We start from the raw sequence: 18,892 nt of genomic DNA on the forward strand, positions 1-18,892 counted from the left end.
GACGTCCATAATGGCCGCAATACAGACGCTCGGCACCACTATGGAATCCAAAATGGACAAGGTTACGATTGAAGTCAATCTACTGCGTACTGACCTGGGCTAAACCACCGAAAGGTCCAAGGCCAACGAAACTGACATTGCGACGCTCCAGGCCTCCTCAAAGCAACTGGAAGGCCGGGTAAATGAACTCGTCCACCAACACCGGATAATGGCTCTGAGACTCGAGGACCAGGAAGGGAGGGCCCGCGCAGTAACATTCGCGTCGTGGGTGTGCCGGAAGATTCGGAGAAGCACAGTACGGAGCTATTCTTGGAAGACTTAATCCTGCACCATCTTCGGCCGAAGAGGCTCTCTAAGTTTTTCACCATCGAGAGGGCCCACCGAGCCCTGCTCCCCAAGCCCAAACCTGGCGCCCCGCCACGCACGATCATTGCGAAAATCCTAAATTACCGTGACCGGGATGCCATCCTTCAAGCGGCCAGACAACAGGGGGACCTACAATATGAGGGGACCACCATTCGATTCTTCCCCGACTTCACCTTGCAGGTCCAGCAGGAAAGTTGCTCATTCATGGGGGTGAAGGCAGCACTCAGAGAGCGAGGAATCAAATACATGATGTTCTTCCCCGTGAAGCTCAAGATAATATTTGGAGGAAAATCCCGCTTCTTCACCTCGCCGGAGGCGGTCCAGGAATGGCTCGACGAGCAGGCGCCGGAGGCACTGGCAACGCAGAATCGGGACGTCTGGAGAGAACCTGGAGCCCCTTCCCCCGGGTCGGCGGCTGGGAAATCCGCAGGGGACGAACAGAGCCAAAGGTCGTGGCGCTCCAGGTCCAACAGTCCTCGTTGGGACTCCCCCGGGACAATACAGCACGGTGAGACACCGAACAGCAAGAACGCGCCAATTGACCATATCTGCGCTGGCGTCGACAGCGGTAAGACTCCTTCACTGCTTTGGGATGCGGGCACACTTACCCATGACTATTGTGATACTGGGCTGATTGCCACATTTCCATTAACTTAAGGGACCTAAATGTCGGGGGCACGGGAATGGCGGCTGGAGTTGGGACTGGCACACGTGCCTACTACCAGAGTTCCTCGGGGGGGAAGTAGTTTACTCTCTCCGGGGTGGGATGGGGACGACAGGCGCTCTGCTAATTGGGGTTGTGGGTAGTTTGGAGCCAACAGAGCAGGGGGCAGGGTGGGGGGCTAGTTCAATGTGGGGGGGGATTCTACGAGCCGGGAGGGGGACTGAGAGACAATGGTCCACGCACAATTATTTTGTTTGCTTCACATATGAATGTTGGGATGGCAACTGGGGGGGGGGGGAGTGTTTTATGGTCATGTGTAGTTCTTACTGTCAGACTCGGCCCAAGCACCGGAAGGCGGCCACAGTTTACCTCACACAGTCGCGGTTATGGCTAGGCGATGGGAAAAAAACCTCAAGATCCTGAGCTGGAACGTGAACGGGCTTGGAGACAAACTCAAGCGCACCATAGTCCTCCAGTTCATTAGAAGGCACCAACCGGACGCAGTACTGCTGCAAGAAACTCACCTCCTGGGAAACACGTGTCAAGCCCTTAATAGGTTGAGGTACACCCTTGTAGTACATGCGGGCTTCACATCAGGCTCTAGGGGGGTGGGGATCTTGATACGCCGATCACTTCCCATTCATATAACAAACACTGAGTCGGACCCGCAGGGCCGCTTCGCAGTGATGTCCGGCAGGTGGGAAGGGCACCACCTCAACCTGCTGTCGGTATATATCCCGCCAGGCCTCCAAACCCAAGCATACGCTGACTTGGGCAGATTGCTGCTTTCTCTTCCTGATGGTTGACTCGTGCTGGGAGGGGACTACAACGCTGTTATGTCGGCCACTTTAGACAGACACCCATCCAGAGACACACCACAAGGGCAGCAATGGCTATCCACCTTCCTAGAAGCCTTCGGGCTTACCGATGTCTGGCGGCTGCTACACCCGATTGATAGACAGTATACCTTCTTCTCCGGTCCCCATGGCACATTCTCCAGACTTGATCACATCCTCACCCTACTAAACCAAGACATGACGATACACGACGCAACACACCTACCACGTGGCATATCTGACCATTCACCAGTTATCGCTCACTTCACGTTCGGGACTCGGCAAGAGGGCTGTATCGCGCCCATCAGCGCGTGGCACCTTAAATCAGAGGAGACTAAGAAGGCGCTCACAAAATCGATTACCCACTACTTCGATAGTAATGCAGGTTCAGTGGACTCCCCGGTCATCCTCTGGGAGGCCTTTAAAACAGTAATCAGGGGGGAGGCACTGTCGAATATAGCCGGGAAACGGAGGGAGAAAGAGCGCCAGGTCACTACGGTAGAAGCGGACCTGGCGGCCCTAGAAAAGGAGGCGAGTGCAACTAGAGCACCTGCTATACACCATAGGCTAAGGCTCAAAACGGCTGAATACAAAGAACTAGTCACGCAAGACGCTCAAAGGGCAGCCAGACACACGATGGGCAGGATATACGACCAGGGCGACAAAGCCGGGAAATTAATAGCGTGGCTAGAAAAAAAGCAACAGGCCACCAGAGTAGTCCCCGAAATCCTGACGGCCGCGGGGACGATGGTAACAGAACCCCGGGAGATAGTGGCAGAATTTGCGCGCCACTACAGGCAAATATACAGCCGGATATCGGACAGTCCGGAAGAGTACTCGATGGCCCTCTTGGCGGACATCCAGATGCCCTGCCTGTCAGAGACGGAACGAGAATCCCTCGAAAGCCCGCTCTCTCCCTCAGAACTGCAACGCGCAATTGTAGACCTACGCCCAGGCAAGGCCCTGGGGCCGAATGGCCTCCCAATAGAGCTCTACAAACTGCAACCGGACGCCCTCAGTAAACGCCTTAAGCCCATGTTCGACGAAAGTAGAGAGAATGGCATCCTGCCCAAAGACCAGCGGCTGGCTACGATTGTGGCGATCCCTAAAGAGGGCAAACCTAGAGAACTGTGTGCCTCGTATAGGCCGATCTCGTTGATCAACGCGGAGCCAAAAATCCTTGCCAAAGCACTCGCTAATAGACTCCAGCCGGTCCTGTCTACCCTGGTCCACCCGGACCAGTCTGGGTTCATGCCCCGCCGTAATACGGCACTCAACATTCGCCGCCTGCACGGGGTGCTCGGTCAGAGGCATAAACTGCAAGAAGACGCGGTGGTGGTCTCCCTCGACGCCGCCATGGCATTCGACACCCTTGAATGGCCATACATGATCGCAGTACTGCGCAAACTGGGATTCGGACCAAACTTCATATCGTGGGTGCGCCTCCTCTACGCCGAACCTCTGGCCCAGGTGGTCGTGAACGGTAAGGCGTCGGATGTCTTCACCCTCGAGAGGGGGACACGGCAGGGATGCCCTCTCTCTCCCCTCCTGTTTGTGCTCTCACTCGAGCCGCTCGCGGCCTGGTTACGGCAGGACGTATACCTTAAAGGTATAGCCTGGACGGAAGAATGGGAGGACAAGATATCCCTTTACGCCGACGATATCCTCCTGTACCTATCCAGACCGCGTAGATCCATTTTGGCAGTGCTTGACATCCTCACCAGCTTCGGCCGGAACTCAGGGTTTAGAATAAACTGGAGTAAATCACATCTCTACGTGCTACGCGGGGACCCCCCGAGACTCCTGGCCACCTGCCCCTTAACAGTGGCAACGGACGGCTTCACATACCTGGGAGTCTTTGTCTCCACTAACAAGACCCTGCTATATGAGCGCAACCTACTCCCTCCCCTCAGACGGCTCCAGCGGGAGCCGAAATCCTGGCAAAATCTTCCACTGTCGTTATTGGGCCGGGCGGCCCTATTTAAAATGGTAGTTTATGCACGGGGGGGTATACCCATTAGTAGTCACTGGGACCTGGGTTGAACTAGATAATAAAAGGAAGGGGTCCCAGTGTGTCACGGGGATTTGTTTGGGTAAGTAAAACACAATTACTAGAAAAACAATTGTTTAGATCCACACGGTTTTATTCACAGTGGGATGTAGTATAATGTACAACTAATATAATGCAATAAACTGTATTAAACGTCATACAGTGCCCCACGAGGGAAAGGAACGTGATGGTGAGGGAGTCGTGAAGTGAAGGGATCATGTGACAATAAAATCAGTTGTCATGTGACAGTAAAATCAGTTGTTTAGGCATTTACTCATGCCACCAATGGGGTAGCAACAACTTGTATATCACATAGTAAATTATTCACATAAAGGCATACGCCACCAAGTACAGCATATATACAATTGTTGGTGTGAGGTCGCCACAATACAGAACAAACAGTCGACGTTTCGACCCTCTTGTAGCTGCAGGATAGTTTAACCTTGCTGTAGGGTCTTCATCAGGACCATAGTGGGGGAGTGGGGGCAAAGGACCAAAAGTCCGCGTGCAGTGGGATCTTGGGCGGAGACTCAGGTAATTAAAAACAAGTAGAAAAGTAATACCGCATCGATTACAAGCGATATGTAACTTGGGCGCGGTCAGCTACACAGTCGTGGTTGTCAGACTTCAAGGAATTGAAGGATGGGTCGATATCCTGGCGGCATGGGGATTGTCCGCGATCGGTCGTTTCAAGAGTCGATTATTTAAAGACTTCCTGACTCGGGATGGATTTGATCCGCAACTCGCGCACAGAGCCGTCAAACTTGATCAAATCCATCCCGAGTCAGGAAGTCTTTAAATAATCGACTCTTGAAACGACCGATCGCGGACAATCCCCATGCCGCCAGGATATCGACCCATCCTTCAATTCCTTGAAGTCTGACAACCACGACTGTGTAGCTGACCGCGCCCAAGTTACATATCGCTTGTAATCGATGCGGTATTACTTTTCTACTTGTTTTTAATTACCTGAGTCTCCGCCCAAGATCCCACTGCACGCGGACTTTTGGTCCTTTGCCCCCACTCCCCCACTATGGTCCTGATGAAGACCCTACAGCAAGGTTAAACTATCCTGCAGCTACAAGAGGGTCGAAACGTCGACTGTTTGTTCTGTATTGTGGCGACCTCACACAAACAATTGTATATATGCTGTACTTGGTGGCGTATGCCTTTATGTGAATAATTTACTATGTGATATACAAGTTGTTGCTACCCCATTGGTGGCATGAGTAAATGCCTAAACAACTGATTTTACTGTCACATGACAACTGATTTTATTGTCACATGATCCCTTCACTTCACGACTCCCTCACCATCACGTTCCTTTCCCTCGTGGGGCACTGTATGACGTTTAATACAGTTTATTGCATTATATTAGTTGTACATTATACTACATCCCACTGTGAATAAAACCGTGTGGATCTAAACAATTGTTTTTCTAGTAATTGTGTTCTATTTAAAATGGTGGCGCTGCCTAGGTTCCTCTACGCGTTACAGAATTACCCAGACGAAGTGTCTAACGCGTACTTCGTGGCGGTGGAAGCGGCGCAACGTGAACTCTTCTGGGCGGGCACGCCTAGGATCGGACTACATAAACTCACACTAGGGTGGTATGATGGTGGGATCGCCCTTCCCGACATCCGCAAATACTATTGGGCAGCACACCTCTCAGCCATTAACCAAAGGACATACAGCAGTGGGGATGACCCCGGATATGGGATGGACAGGTGGCAGCTCCCTGGGGGGAACTACGAGGCTGCACTCTACTCAAGGCCGGGGAGATACCAACTTACCGGACCGACCCAGCACTCAGTTCAAATTTGGCACATTGCTCAGAAAAAGCTGGGGTGGTCGGATGTCCTCACCATGTCCACGCCTCTGTGGGCCTCTGAAAAGCTGGGCACTCTGGGGCGCACCAAAGGGTTCCGCGGCTGGGACCTGATAGGGATTTCACAAATTAGAGACCTCTGGGGACCGAAGGGTGTCCACACGTTTGCGCACCTACGAGACACATACGACATGGCGCGCACTGAATACTTCCGATACCTGCAGGTACGACATTCACTGCAAGCGAATATCCCACCGGACACCACCCTGCCCCTGGCCTCTCCACTGGAGGATAGACTACTTGACGGACACCTCCCAGAACATGCCATCTCCCTCACATATAAAAAACTAATTAACAACCCCCCTGACACCTTACTTCCTCTGAAAGATAAATGGGTCACAGACGGGCTGGAGATAGACGAGGAGGAGTGGTCTCACGCACTAGCCTCACCCAGGGAGGTAGCGATCTCGGCCCGACTAAGGCTAGTCCAACTAAAAATCCTCCATAGAGTCTACATTTCCTGCACTAGACTGGTGGCGATGGGGAAGGGTGGAGAAGGACTCTGCGGGAAAGGCACCTTCTTCCACATACTATGGGAGTGTCCAAAAGTGCAAAGATACTGGAGGAGGGTGGTCCAATGTATGCAGGAGGTTCTGGAGGTAGAACTTCGCCCTGAGGCCAAACGGTGCCTCCTGAACATATGGGAACCCACAGACCTGTCTTCCAGGGGGAGGGTCTGGGTAACACTTGGGCAGATGGTGGCAAAGAGAAACATAGCAAGACTCTGGGGAGCCCCTCATTCACCGACACTGGGAGATTGGCAGAGCGACATGGACTGGTGCATGCTGCAAGAAAAGACTGTCTACGAGACAAGAGGCTGCCCCCGCAAATGGAGCGATATATGGTCCTGCTGGAATGAATTTAGAGGTAACATATGCGAACCCCCCCTGGCTTCACAGGCTGGGCAGGAAGACATAGACTGAGATCCCTGCCACGTGGGAATAACTGCTAGACGTGTTTTATAGCCGCTGCGTCTGTGGCGCTGTAACTGAGCTGAGACTGCTGTAACTCACTGACCAAGTTTCTTTGTTTCTAGGATACGGGTGGGAGGGGGGGGATAGGTTTAGAAGTTGGGGCTGTTACAATGCACACCTTTGTTCTACTGCACGACATCCAACAATGCACTTCACACTCAATGGCGCAGGCTGATAACTGCTCCTCTCACATCTCCGTCCTTCCGCCACCGGGCCTCAGGGATGCCGGTTTAAGGCTGTGTTTAACTAATTGATTACTCTCTGTTGATTACAGGGTAGCCGCCGGCCTCCGGGTTGCAGGCGTGCGAAGCAGTGTACTGAAGTCCAACATAATAAAAGCAGTTGAACCAAAAAAAAAAAAAAAAAATGCCCTTGCCATCCAACATCCCACACCCTTCCTAAACCCTAAAAAAGCCCTTACCACCCAAAAACCTAAACCCACCACAAACCCTAAAAATTCACTTGCAACCTAAAAACCCATATCCACCCTAAAATGCCCTTGTCACCCCAAAACAAACCTACCCTAAAACATCCCTTACTACCCAAATATCCACCCCACCCTAAACTCTAAATATTCCCTTACCACCCAAAAACCCATACCCATAAAACCAAAGCAATCCCTTACCACATAAAAACCCAGACCCACTCGAAAACCTAAAAAATCCAATGCCACCCAAAAACACATACACACGGTAAACCCTAAACAACCCTTGCCACCCAAAAACCAAAACAAATGCTAAACCCTAACGAATTCCTCCCCACCCAAATACCCATACCCACCCTAAATTAAAAAAATTTAATTGCCACCCAAAAACCCATACTATGCTAAACCCTAAAAAAATATTTACCACGCAAATACCAATACCCACCCCAAACCCTAAAGATTCCCTTGACGCCCAAAACTCATGCCCACCCTAAATCTAAAAAATCCCCTACCACTCAAAATCCAATAAGCACCCTAAAACCTAAAAAAGCCCATATCACCTAAAAACCCATACCCAACCTAAAAGCTAAAAAATCCCTTGCTACACAAAAACCCATACTGAAAGCTTACAAAATCCCTTGCCACCAAAAATCCTACACCCACCAAAAACATAAAAATTCTATTGCCACCCAAAAACCCATACAAATACTAAACCCTAAAAAATCCTTTGCCACCCAAAAACCCATACAAATGTTAAACCCTAATAAAATCATTATCGCCCAAAAATTCATACCCACTCTAAACCCTAACAGTTCCTTGCCACCAAAAATACCACACCCATTTTAAATGATAAAAATGACCTTGCCACCCTTAAACCCCATAGCCACCCTAAATGCTAAAAAAATCTCTAACCACTCAAAAACCTACACCCGCCCTAAACCCTAAAAATTCACTTGTCACCCAAAAGTCATACCCACCCAATCTCATAAAAAAGATCTTACCTCCCAAAAACCTATACCCCCTAAACTCTAAAAATCTCTTTTCACCAAAATACCCATACCCACCCTAAATCTAAAAAATTCAGTTGCCACTTAAAAACCCCATACCCATTCAGAACCCTAAAAAATACCTTACAGCCCAAAAATCCATACCCACCCTAAACATTCTCTTGACACCTGAAAACCCATACCCACCGTAAACTCTGAGAAATCCCATATAACCTAAAAACCCATACCCACCCTAAAACCTAAAAAATCCGCTACCTCACAAAACTCATACCCACCCTAAATACTAAAAAGTCCCTTGCCACCCAAAAACCCATACCCACCCTAAACCCTAAAAAATCCTATGCCACCCAAAAACCCATACCCACCCTAAACCCTAAAAAATCCTATACCACCCAAAAACCCATACCAACCTTAACCCTAAAAAAACCTTATCACCTAAAAAAACTATACTAGCCCTATACCCTAAAAAATACCTTACCACCAAAAACTGGCACCCACCCTAAACCCTAGAAATTCCCTTGCCACCCAAAAATCCATACCCACCCTAAACCCTAAGACAAACCTCACAATCCAAAAACCCATAACCACCATAAACCCTAGAAATTCCCATGCCACCCAAGAACCATACCAACCCTTAACCCTATAAAGTCCCTTGCCACCCAAAAATCCATATGCACCCTAAAACCTAGAAAACCCCATATCACCTAAAAACCCATACCCACCCTAAACCCCACAAAATGTCCTTGCCACCCAAAAACCCATACTAACCCTAAACACTAAAAAGCCCTTACCCCTAAATACCTACACTCACCCTAAACACTAAAAAATACCCTACTACCAAAAACCCATACCCACCCTAAACCCCAGAAATTACCTTGCCACCCATAAACACACACCCACCCTAAACCCTAAGGCAAACCTCCCACCGAAAAACACATACCCACCCTAAACCATAAAAATTCCTTTGCACCTCAGAAAACCACATCCACCCTAAAACTTAAAAATTCTCTTTACACCCAATAACCCATACACACTGTAAATCATACAAACATCCTTCCCCAACCCAAATGATAAAAATACCCTTGCCACCCAAAAAAACCCATACCCATCCTAAACCCTAAAAAATCCCTTACCACTAAAAAACCCACACAAACACTAAACCCTAAAAGATGAATTACCACCCAAAAACCCATACCCACTGTAAACCCTAAAGGTTCCCTTGCCACCCAATACCTATGCCCACCCTAAACCCTAAAAAATCCCTTCCCACCCAAATACCCATACACATGCTAAACCCTAACAAGATCCCTTACCACCCAAACACCTATAATCACCCTAAAGTTTAAAAATTCCTGTGCCACCTAAAAGCCCATACCCACCCAAATCCCTAAGAATTCCCTTCCCACCCAAAAACCCATACCCACCCTAAACCCTAAAAAATTCCTTACGACTCAAAAACCAATTCCCACCCGAAACCCTATAAAATTCTCTTGCCATACAAATGCTAAACCCTATTAAAATCATTCTCGCCCGAAAACCCCTAACCACTTTTAAACCTATAAAAATCCCTACCACCCAAAAACCCATACCCACCCTCAGTAACTTACCACCCAAAAAACCATAACCACTTTAAACACTAAAAATTCATTCTCACCCAAAAACCCACACCCACCCTAAACCATAAAATTGCCCTTGCCCCCACAAAAAGCCACACCCATCCAAAACCTTAAAAATCCCCTTTCCACCCAAAACCCCACAACCACAGTAAAGCCTACAAAATCCCTTGCCACCAAAAATCCCATACCCATCTTAACCCCTTTGCTGCGGGGGTTATTCCCCTGCTGTGCTGGGGGGAGGGGGGTGTGCACACGCCCCCATGCTCATGACGAGCTGAGCTCGTCATGAGCTCCGGTGCTCCGGTGCTCATGACGAGCTCAGCTCGTCACAGGTGCATTACCTCCCGTGGAACGCTCAGCACAGCGGGGGAATTCTACCCGCACCTGAGCGTTCCGCGGCTCATGACGAGCCGAGCTCGTTATGAGCACTGGAGAGCCGTGGCTCATGACGAGCTCAGCTCGTCATGAGCCTCGAAGAGGACAAAATATATAAAATTCTCTTGCATCCCATAAAACCCACACCCACTCTAAACCATACAAATCCCTTACCCCTCAAAGACCTACACCCATCATAAACCCTAAAAATTCAACTGCCACCCAAAAACTAATACCCACCCTAAATCCTAAAATATCCCTACCATTCAAAAACCCATACTCACCCTAAACCCTAAAAATTCCTGTGCCACTCTAAAACCAATACCCACCCTAAAAAATTCGTTGCCACCCAAAAAACCATACAAACACTCAGCCCTAAAAGATTCATTACCACCCAAAAACCAATACCCACCCTTTGTCATAAAGGTTCCCTTGCCACCCAAAACCCATACCCACCCTAAAACTTCACAGCCCAAAAAACCATAACCAACCTTACCCCTCAAAGACCTACACCCATCATAAACCCTAAAAACTTCAACTGCCACCCAAAAACTAATACCCACCCTAAATCCAAAAATATCCCTACCATTCAAAAACCCATACTCACCCTAAACCCTAAAAATTCCCGTGCCACTCTAAAACCAATACCCATCCTTAAAAATTCCTTGCCACCCAAAAACCCATACAAACACTCAGCCCTAAAAGATTCAATACCACCCAAGAACCAATACCAACTCAAAACCACATAATTTCCCTTGCCCCCAAAAAACCCATACCCATCATAAACTTAAAAATCCTCTTGCCACAAAATAAACCATACACACTGTAAACCATATAAAATTCCTTACTGCCAAAAATCCCACACGCATCCTAAACAATAAAAATACCCTTGCCACCCAAAAAACCCATACCCATCTTAAACCCTAAAAAATCCCAGACCACTCAAAGACCCGCACGAACACAAAACCCTAAAAGATTAATTACCACCCAAAAACCCATACCCACCATAAACCGTAAAGGTTCCCTTGCCACCCAAAACCTATGCCCACCCTAAACCCTAAAAAATCCCTTACCACCCAAATACCCATATACACCCTAAACCCTAAAAAATCCATTACCACTCAGAAACACTTACCCCCAAACCCTAAAAATTCTCTTGCCACTCAAAAATGCACACAAGTGCTCAACCCTAAAAAATCCCTTGCAACTCAAAAACCCATTCAAATGCTAAACCCTAATAAAATCATTATTGCCCAAAAACACATACCCAACCTAAACCCTAAAGGTTCCTTTGCCACCCAAAACTCATACCCACTCCAACCCCTAAAAATGTCTTATCTCCCAAAATCCCATACCCAGCCTAAACCATACAATTTGCCTTGTCCCACAAAAACCCACACCCACTCAAAGCCTTAAACATTCCCTTGCCACCCAAAAACCCATACCACCGTACTTCCTACCAAATCCCCAAATTCACTTGCCACCCATAAAACCAATACACACCCTAAACCCTGAAAATTCCCTTGCTGCCCCAAAACCATACCCACCCTAAACCCTAAAAATTCCTGTGCCAACCAAAACCCCATACCTACCCTAAACCCTAAAAAGCTCTTATCACCTAAAAACCGATATTGACACAGAACCCTAAAAAGTACCTTACCACCAAAAACCCATACCCGCCCTAAACCCTAGAAATTCCCTTGCCACCCAAAAACCTAAACCCACTCTAACCCCTAAAAATTTCCTTGCCACCTAAAAAACCATACCCACCCGAAACCATGGAATTTCCCTTGCCACCCAAAAACCCATATGCACCCTAAACTCTAAAAAATCCCATATCACCTGAAATCCCACACCCTAAAACCCTAAAAATCCCTTACAGCTCAAAAACCTATACCCACCCTAAACCCTAAAAAATTCAATTGCCACCCAAAAACATATACCCACCCTAAAACCTAAAATTTCCCTTGCCCCTCAGATACCAACACCGACCCTATAAGCACCCAAAAACCAGCACAAACACTAAACCTTAAAAGATTCATTACCACACAAAAGACCCATAGCCACCCTAAACCCTAAAAGTTCCCTTGCCACTAAAACGTATGCCCACCCTACCCAATTCCCTGAGAATTCTCTTGCCACCCAAAAACCCATGCCCACCTTAAACCCTAAAAAATCCCTTATGACTCAAAAACCCATACCCACCCGCAACCCTATAAAATTCTCTTGCCATACAAATGCTAAATCCTAATGAAAACATTATCGCCCAAAAACCCATACCCACCTTAAACCCTGAAGGCTCCCTTGTCACCCAAAACCCATGCCCACCCTAAAACCCATAAAATTCCCTATTACCCAAAAACTCATACCCACCTAAATTTAAAGAATTCACTTGCCACCCAAAAACCCATATCCACCCTTAGAAATAACCTACCACCCAAAAACCCATAACCACTCTAAACACTAAAAATTCCTTATCACCCAAAAACCCATACCCACCCTAAACCATAAAATTGCCCTGCCCCACAAAAACCCACACCCAACCAAAACCTCAACAATTCCTGTGCCAACAAAATCCCTTTTCCATCTTAAAGGAATAAAATTTCCTTGCCGCCCATAAAACCCACACCCACCATAAACCCTATAAAATCCCTTACTCCTCAAAGATCTACACCCACCCTAAACCCTAAAAATTCAACTGCCACCAAAGAAGTAATACCCACTCTAAACCTAAAATATCCCTACCATTCAAAAACCCATACTCACCCTAAACCCTAAAAATTCCCTTGCCACTCTAAAACCAATACCCACCCTAAAAACGTCCTTGCCACCCAATTCAATTTAATGCCAGCTTTATTCGATTTGTGTGCAAAAATCATAACAGCATAGTTTAAAACATCAATATTCCATGATAAAAAAAGTGCACAGTGTACTTTTAAATACAAAGTTCTCGATAATACAGCGTTTAATTCCAACAATAATTTACAAATTAATTTTGTTATCTCCAGTGTATTTCATGAAAGAATTCCTTTCCTGCAGTTCACGATACTTTGCAAAAAAGATGCTATTGACTTTACGAAACATATATTTTCTAAAAATTACGATTAAAGTGCTGGCCTGCATTGTCTCAATTCTAACAATTTTAAAATTGGTAATATCCACCTCCTTGTTTCCATTGCATAACATGTACAGAATAATACAACATGCATAGTTGTTTGCTGAGATTGTTTCACATGAGCAACTACTTAATGTTGTGGATCAATCGCTTAATTCAGGAAAGCTTATCAAGCGATGAAATAATCCGAATCTGAAACTGGTTAAAACAAACCGGTCATACCCACTTAATGCAAAGTTTAGGTAAGACTCTAGCTGGCAGTCGTATGGTAAAAACTGCTCAGCGGGTCCGGGATTTTATGGAAGAGATGCGCTTGATCGATGCTTGGCGTCTAAGGCATGCAGGGGCCATGGAGGGCACACATATAACACCGGCTCATAATACGTGGTCCCGTCTGGACTATTGGTTGCTAGATGGGGTGGTTAATGGCTGGGCAACAGAGGTTCACACATTGCCTAGGACCCTATCGGACCATAACCCGGTCATGCTGCAGATCATGGTGCCACACAATATACGTTGCCCCTTCACCTGGCGATTCCGTGCAGATTCCCTTCTGGACCCCATATATGAGGACACTATACAGAAAGCCATAGTCCAATATTTCGATCTGAATGTGGGTACGGTCAACAGTGCAGCTACGCTATGGGAAGCACTCAAAGTCACAATAAGAGGGGTTTGTATAGGCACATCAGCGGGCATCCTACGAGACCTGAGGGGGCAATTGCGTCGCACCGAGGATAATCTGCCGGAATTAGAGGCTTCTTATGACGTGCTGCCCACACCCGAAACATTGGCACACATTAGAGAATACATCGAGGAGCACAAGTCTCTAGCGGATTCGTAGATGAAATATATATCTAAGAGATTCATGGCAAGGGCCTATGGGGAGGGTGGAAGGCCCGGCAGAGTTCTGGCCGACCGGCTCCGGGAACGCGCAGATGTCCACTTGATGAAGCATATAGTAGACGACACGGGAATGGACCATTTTACCCCGGAAGACATCCTTGGCCAATTCCACACGTTTTATGAGCAGCTTTATGCCTCCCGGGGCGACATGTCTGAATCTGCCTTGAATGAATACCTGTCTGACACGGCATGGCCTCCCCTTTGACAAAGCGGATGTAAAGGAGGCCATCCTTTCAGTGCCTAATAAAAAAGCTCTGGGGCCTGATGGGCTATCGGAGGAATTCTACAAGCGCTATGCGGACCTGCTTACGCACCACATTCTAGCAATGTATGCGGAGGCGAACGAGGTTGGTCATCTTCCTCCGCCTCTAAGACAGGCGCTTATTATCACCTTGTTAAAGAAAGACAAGGTCCCCACTAGATGCGAATCCTATCACCCGTTATCCTTGATTAATGTCGACGCCAAGATACTAGCTAAGGTTCTAGCCCCAAAACTACATCCCCTGATGCCAATTGGTCTGGTGTTACCAGACCAATCAGGCTTTATCCCAGACCGTTCCTCGTCCTGGAACCTCCGAACAATATTTGCCATGTTCCATGTTCTCAACCCGGGCTTGCCTGCTGTGGCGGTGTTACTGGATGCAGGCAAGGCGTTCGAATCGATCAAATGGAAATACATGATAGCTATTCTATACAGAATGGGCTTCCCCCCTGTCTTTGTCCGCTGGATACAAATCCTTTACACAGATGCTTCGGCGAGGGTGAGGGTCGGTGGCCACACCTCGGAACCGCTGGCTATTCAGCGAGGTACTAGGCAGGGATGTCCCCTGTCCCCTTTCCTCTTTGCCATTGCACTAGAGCCCCTAGCATGCAGGATTCGACAGGCGCACAGAGCTGCTGCTTTGTGTTTTAATAATAGACCAGTGGGCATATCTGCTTACGCAGATGACATGGTTTTATAAGTACGTGAGCCACAGCTATACTTGTCACAGGTCATTCGTGAGTATATCCGGTTTGGTCTCTTCTCTGGATTGACCATCAACTGGGAGAAATCTGTCATAGTCCCCCTCACACTGATCACCAAGGAGCCGCAGGTGGAATATCCCCTACTGTGGACAGAAGATCCAGTAAAGTATCTGGGCGTTTGGATCCATCGCGATCCTGCGACGGTGATACGGGAGAATTACGGGCGGGCCTATACTCAACTAGTACGACAGGTTGATTGGTGGGCGAGACTACCCCTGTCACTGGCGTATCGAATCGCTGTGATCAAAATGGTGGTGCTTCCTAAGTTTCTGCATTTATTTTGCAACATCCCCATTCGTCTGAACAAACACTTTTTTGCGACCGTGCAGACACAACTGCTCCGTTTGGTGTGGGGTGCGAAACCTCCGAGAATTAGCTGGGCCACGCTTACTCTGCTGTTGGAGAAAGGCGGTGTCTGTGCTCCAGACTTCTTTGTGTACTATTAATGTGGGCTGGCCCAATATGCGTATTTCTGCTTCCGTCCGCATGGCTTTATTCCTCATGTGGCGGTTGAAGAGGGCGCTTCGGGAGACGTGCCCCTACGAGGCATCATCACACATAGTCGTAGACTGACACCTAGGACAGAGATCAACACCATTGATGCCACGATATCGGCATGGCAAAAAATTGGCAGGCGGACAGATAGAATTCCCTTATATGCTCCAAACCTGGCTATAGAAGGACACAGTGCTATCTCGGTAGCACATGATCGGGGCTCGATACGTGCACTCAAAGAGGCAGGCATTTCTGTGCTGGGTGACCTACATAGAGAAGGGGCATACATTTCTGGAGAGGATCTGAGTTATATCTCTAGCCCCACACCACTCTTCAAATATACGTGTTATAGGCTGCGCAGAGCTATGGGGGACCACTACCCGAGCTTTCCAGAGGAACCAGCAGTCTCAAAGTCACTGCAACTGGTGATAACAGTGGCCACCAAGAAACACTTACTCGCTAGACTATACAGGACGGTACAGGAAGAGTCTGTGCTTCAAGAAGATAAGAGCCTTGGGCGCTGGAATACGTGTCTGGGTTCGCATATAAGGATGGCCATGTGGAAACAGATCTGGTCGGTGACGGGGAGGGTATCACCCAATAGTAACCTGCGCATTATACAACTGAAATATGTACACCAGACCTATTACACCCCCACGAAACTTCATAGAATGGGCCTTAGAGACACAGACTGTTGCCGGAGATGTGGGCAGGATGGGGTTTGACTTTGTGCATCTAGCATGGCAATGTCAGAGGGTGCATACATATTGGACGGAGGTGTTAGAGATGTTCTATGCCATGACCGGGCAAACGATGGAGTGCGCCCCGCTGGTATGTTTATTGGAACACGTACCTGACTTAAAAGGTGTGCTGGGGCGCTTTGTAAGAGTGGCTTTGTTGCTGGCTAAGAGGCGTGTGCTGTTCACATGGGATGGGAAGCGGTGTCCAAAGTCTGCTAAGTGGCTTACAGACATGGTGTATTGTCAAGAGCAATTGTATCTTTACTCAGAAGAGCTCCCGAAGTGCTCCAGACCAAAAGACATATGGGCCCCACTGAGAGAATACCTATTGGGGGAAATACAGACACTCAAGCTTGCTGATCGGCCTTTGTTCAGTACTGGATTCGATATTAACCAGTCTCAAGCTCATTCCAAAAGGGTGCTCACCTGTACAGCCATCAGCACCAGCAAACATGGCAGAACTGTTGATGATAATGTATGTTACTGATTGCAGAAGAAGGGAGCGGGGTGGGGGGGGTTGGGTGTTCTATTGGAAAATCCTGATTTACAAAAAAAGTCAATGTGATGTATCATTGCTATGTTTCTTTGCGGTTAATAAAAACACATTTAAAAAAAAAAGTTTAGGTAAGGCTGAATACCGTAAGTAGTGAGTAAGAGTTTATTATATTGTACCAACGACTTAGCTTGCTCGACAGCAAATCTATTTGCCTCCATATGTGTCAAACAACATTTTTTAAGGTGCTTTCTGGTGACAGAATGTAAAATTCCAGGATTATTTAAGTATTCAGAGTGGCCCAGATCATTCATAATTCTTTTTAATATATTTCAGCCAAGGAATTTCCAAAGCCTAATCACAATTAAAAGTGTTTTTTGGCGAAGTCCAGATCCTATGCCACAATATAACTGGTTGGACTTTCCTAGTTCTGAGTTGCATATGTAGGTGGAGGTTCTATCTGGAACCGCCAGGAGATATTTTAAGAAGGCATTCTCCTCCTGCTAGTTAGTATCACGGTAGCCCCACACACCTGCGCCATACATTGCTATACTGATACATTTTGCCCTATAAATTTGTAAAAGTTCCAAAGGTGGCTTTCATAAAAAGCTAACTCCTGTTTTTTACTGCCAGATACCATGTCCCCCTATTATCAAATAAAATACCTAGGTAAGGGAAAGTTTTGGTAGGTTCCACCTTTTTATTACCAATAAAAATGCCCCTGCACCTAGAGCTATTTTTACAACACTTCATTATTAAAGTTTTTGGAATATTAATTTGTAGACCCATCTTCACCATGGTGTAGCTAGTGAGTACCCTTAGCCCTATCTACATTCCTGGTCACAATTTGATAAGACTTATCAGTGGTCAACAGGGCTATCTTCTTAACATTCAATTGACTTAAAATGTACATAAACCCCCATTAGATCTCCATCTATAGCAGGGATAGCAAGTGTATGAAACGTCTTGAATCCATTAATATGGGTTTCATCTGTCATCCATGACTTTTACCTTATCAATTAACTCTAACCATACCCCATCTTATCTTTGTCGACTTATATCCGGTCAGGCTGTTCCTGGTTAGTATATGTTGAATCTTGTGTCACACCCAACTGTCTTGGGGGGCTGTCCGCTAGCATACAGAGTGGAATGTCTTCTAGTATGCCCCACTTACTTAAATAGTATTTCTAGTGGTAATCATTGGGCTGTCAGGCCCTATGATGGTGTTTCCGAGGGACTCATCCACGTAAACACTTGAGAGATCTTTTTCTGACTTCGGGACACCTTTCAAATTGTTGCCAGTTATATCTTGCGGGGAACATATATCATTGTTCCATTAGAGCATGTTGTTATCTTTTTGAACATAGAGACAAGATACCTCCTATAGGAAACCTGTTTTTTACCACCACGTTGAATGTATTATTATCGTTCCCTGATATGTCTCCCTTGTTCGTTCTAAAACCAATGTCATGGGGCGGTTGATAAAAATAGCCGAAAGGTAAAACATTAATACCTTATGTTGTTATATTGTTGTTTCCTGCTTTCCGGAGAATGCTTTCTACTAGTCGTGATGTTTTAAATACAGGACAACACAGTCCCCCGGCAGTGTTTTTCCATTTCTTCCGAGCCAACAAACTCTTCTCGCCATTTTAAGGTCTATGAAGAGTATCTCGGTTAACCCTGTCTTGGCCTCCAGACAGTGCAATGCTTTATTTCTTAAAGAGTCACAGGGTTCATTTTCCTGCGCCATTAGTCTTGGGACATTGGCAAGAATAACTGTATATGGCATAGCTGCTGGTGGTAAGTCTAGATGATCAGGAATAACTGGGGTTCTTATTCGAATTGGGTAATTTGGGGTGCTCGTTGTTAGTTAATTGTAAAGGGCTTCTGTCGCATTAACTGATTTTCTATTGGAAT

The sequence above is a fragment of the Lissotriton helveticus genome, chromosome 7 (genome assembly GCF_964261635.1).
Source record: "Lissotriton helveticus chromosome 7, aLisHel1.1, whole genome shotgun sequence".
Classification (NCBI taxonomy): Eukaryota; Metazoa; Chordata; class Amphibia; order Caudata; family Salamandridae; genus Lissotriton; species Lissotriton helveticus.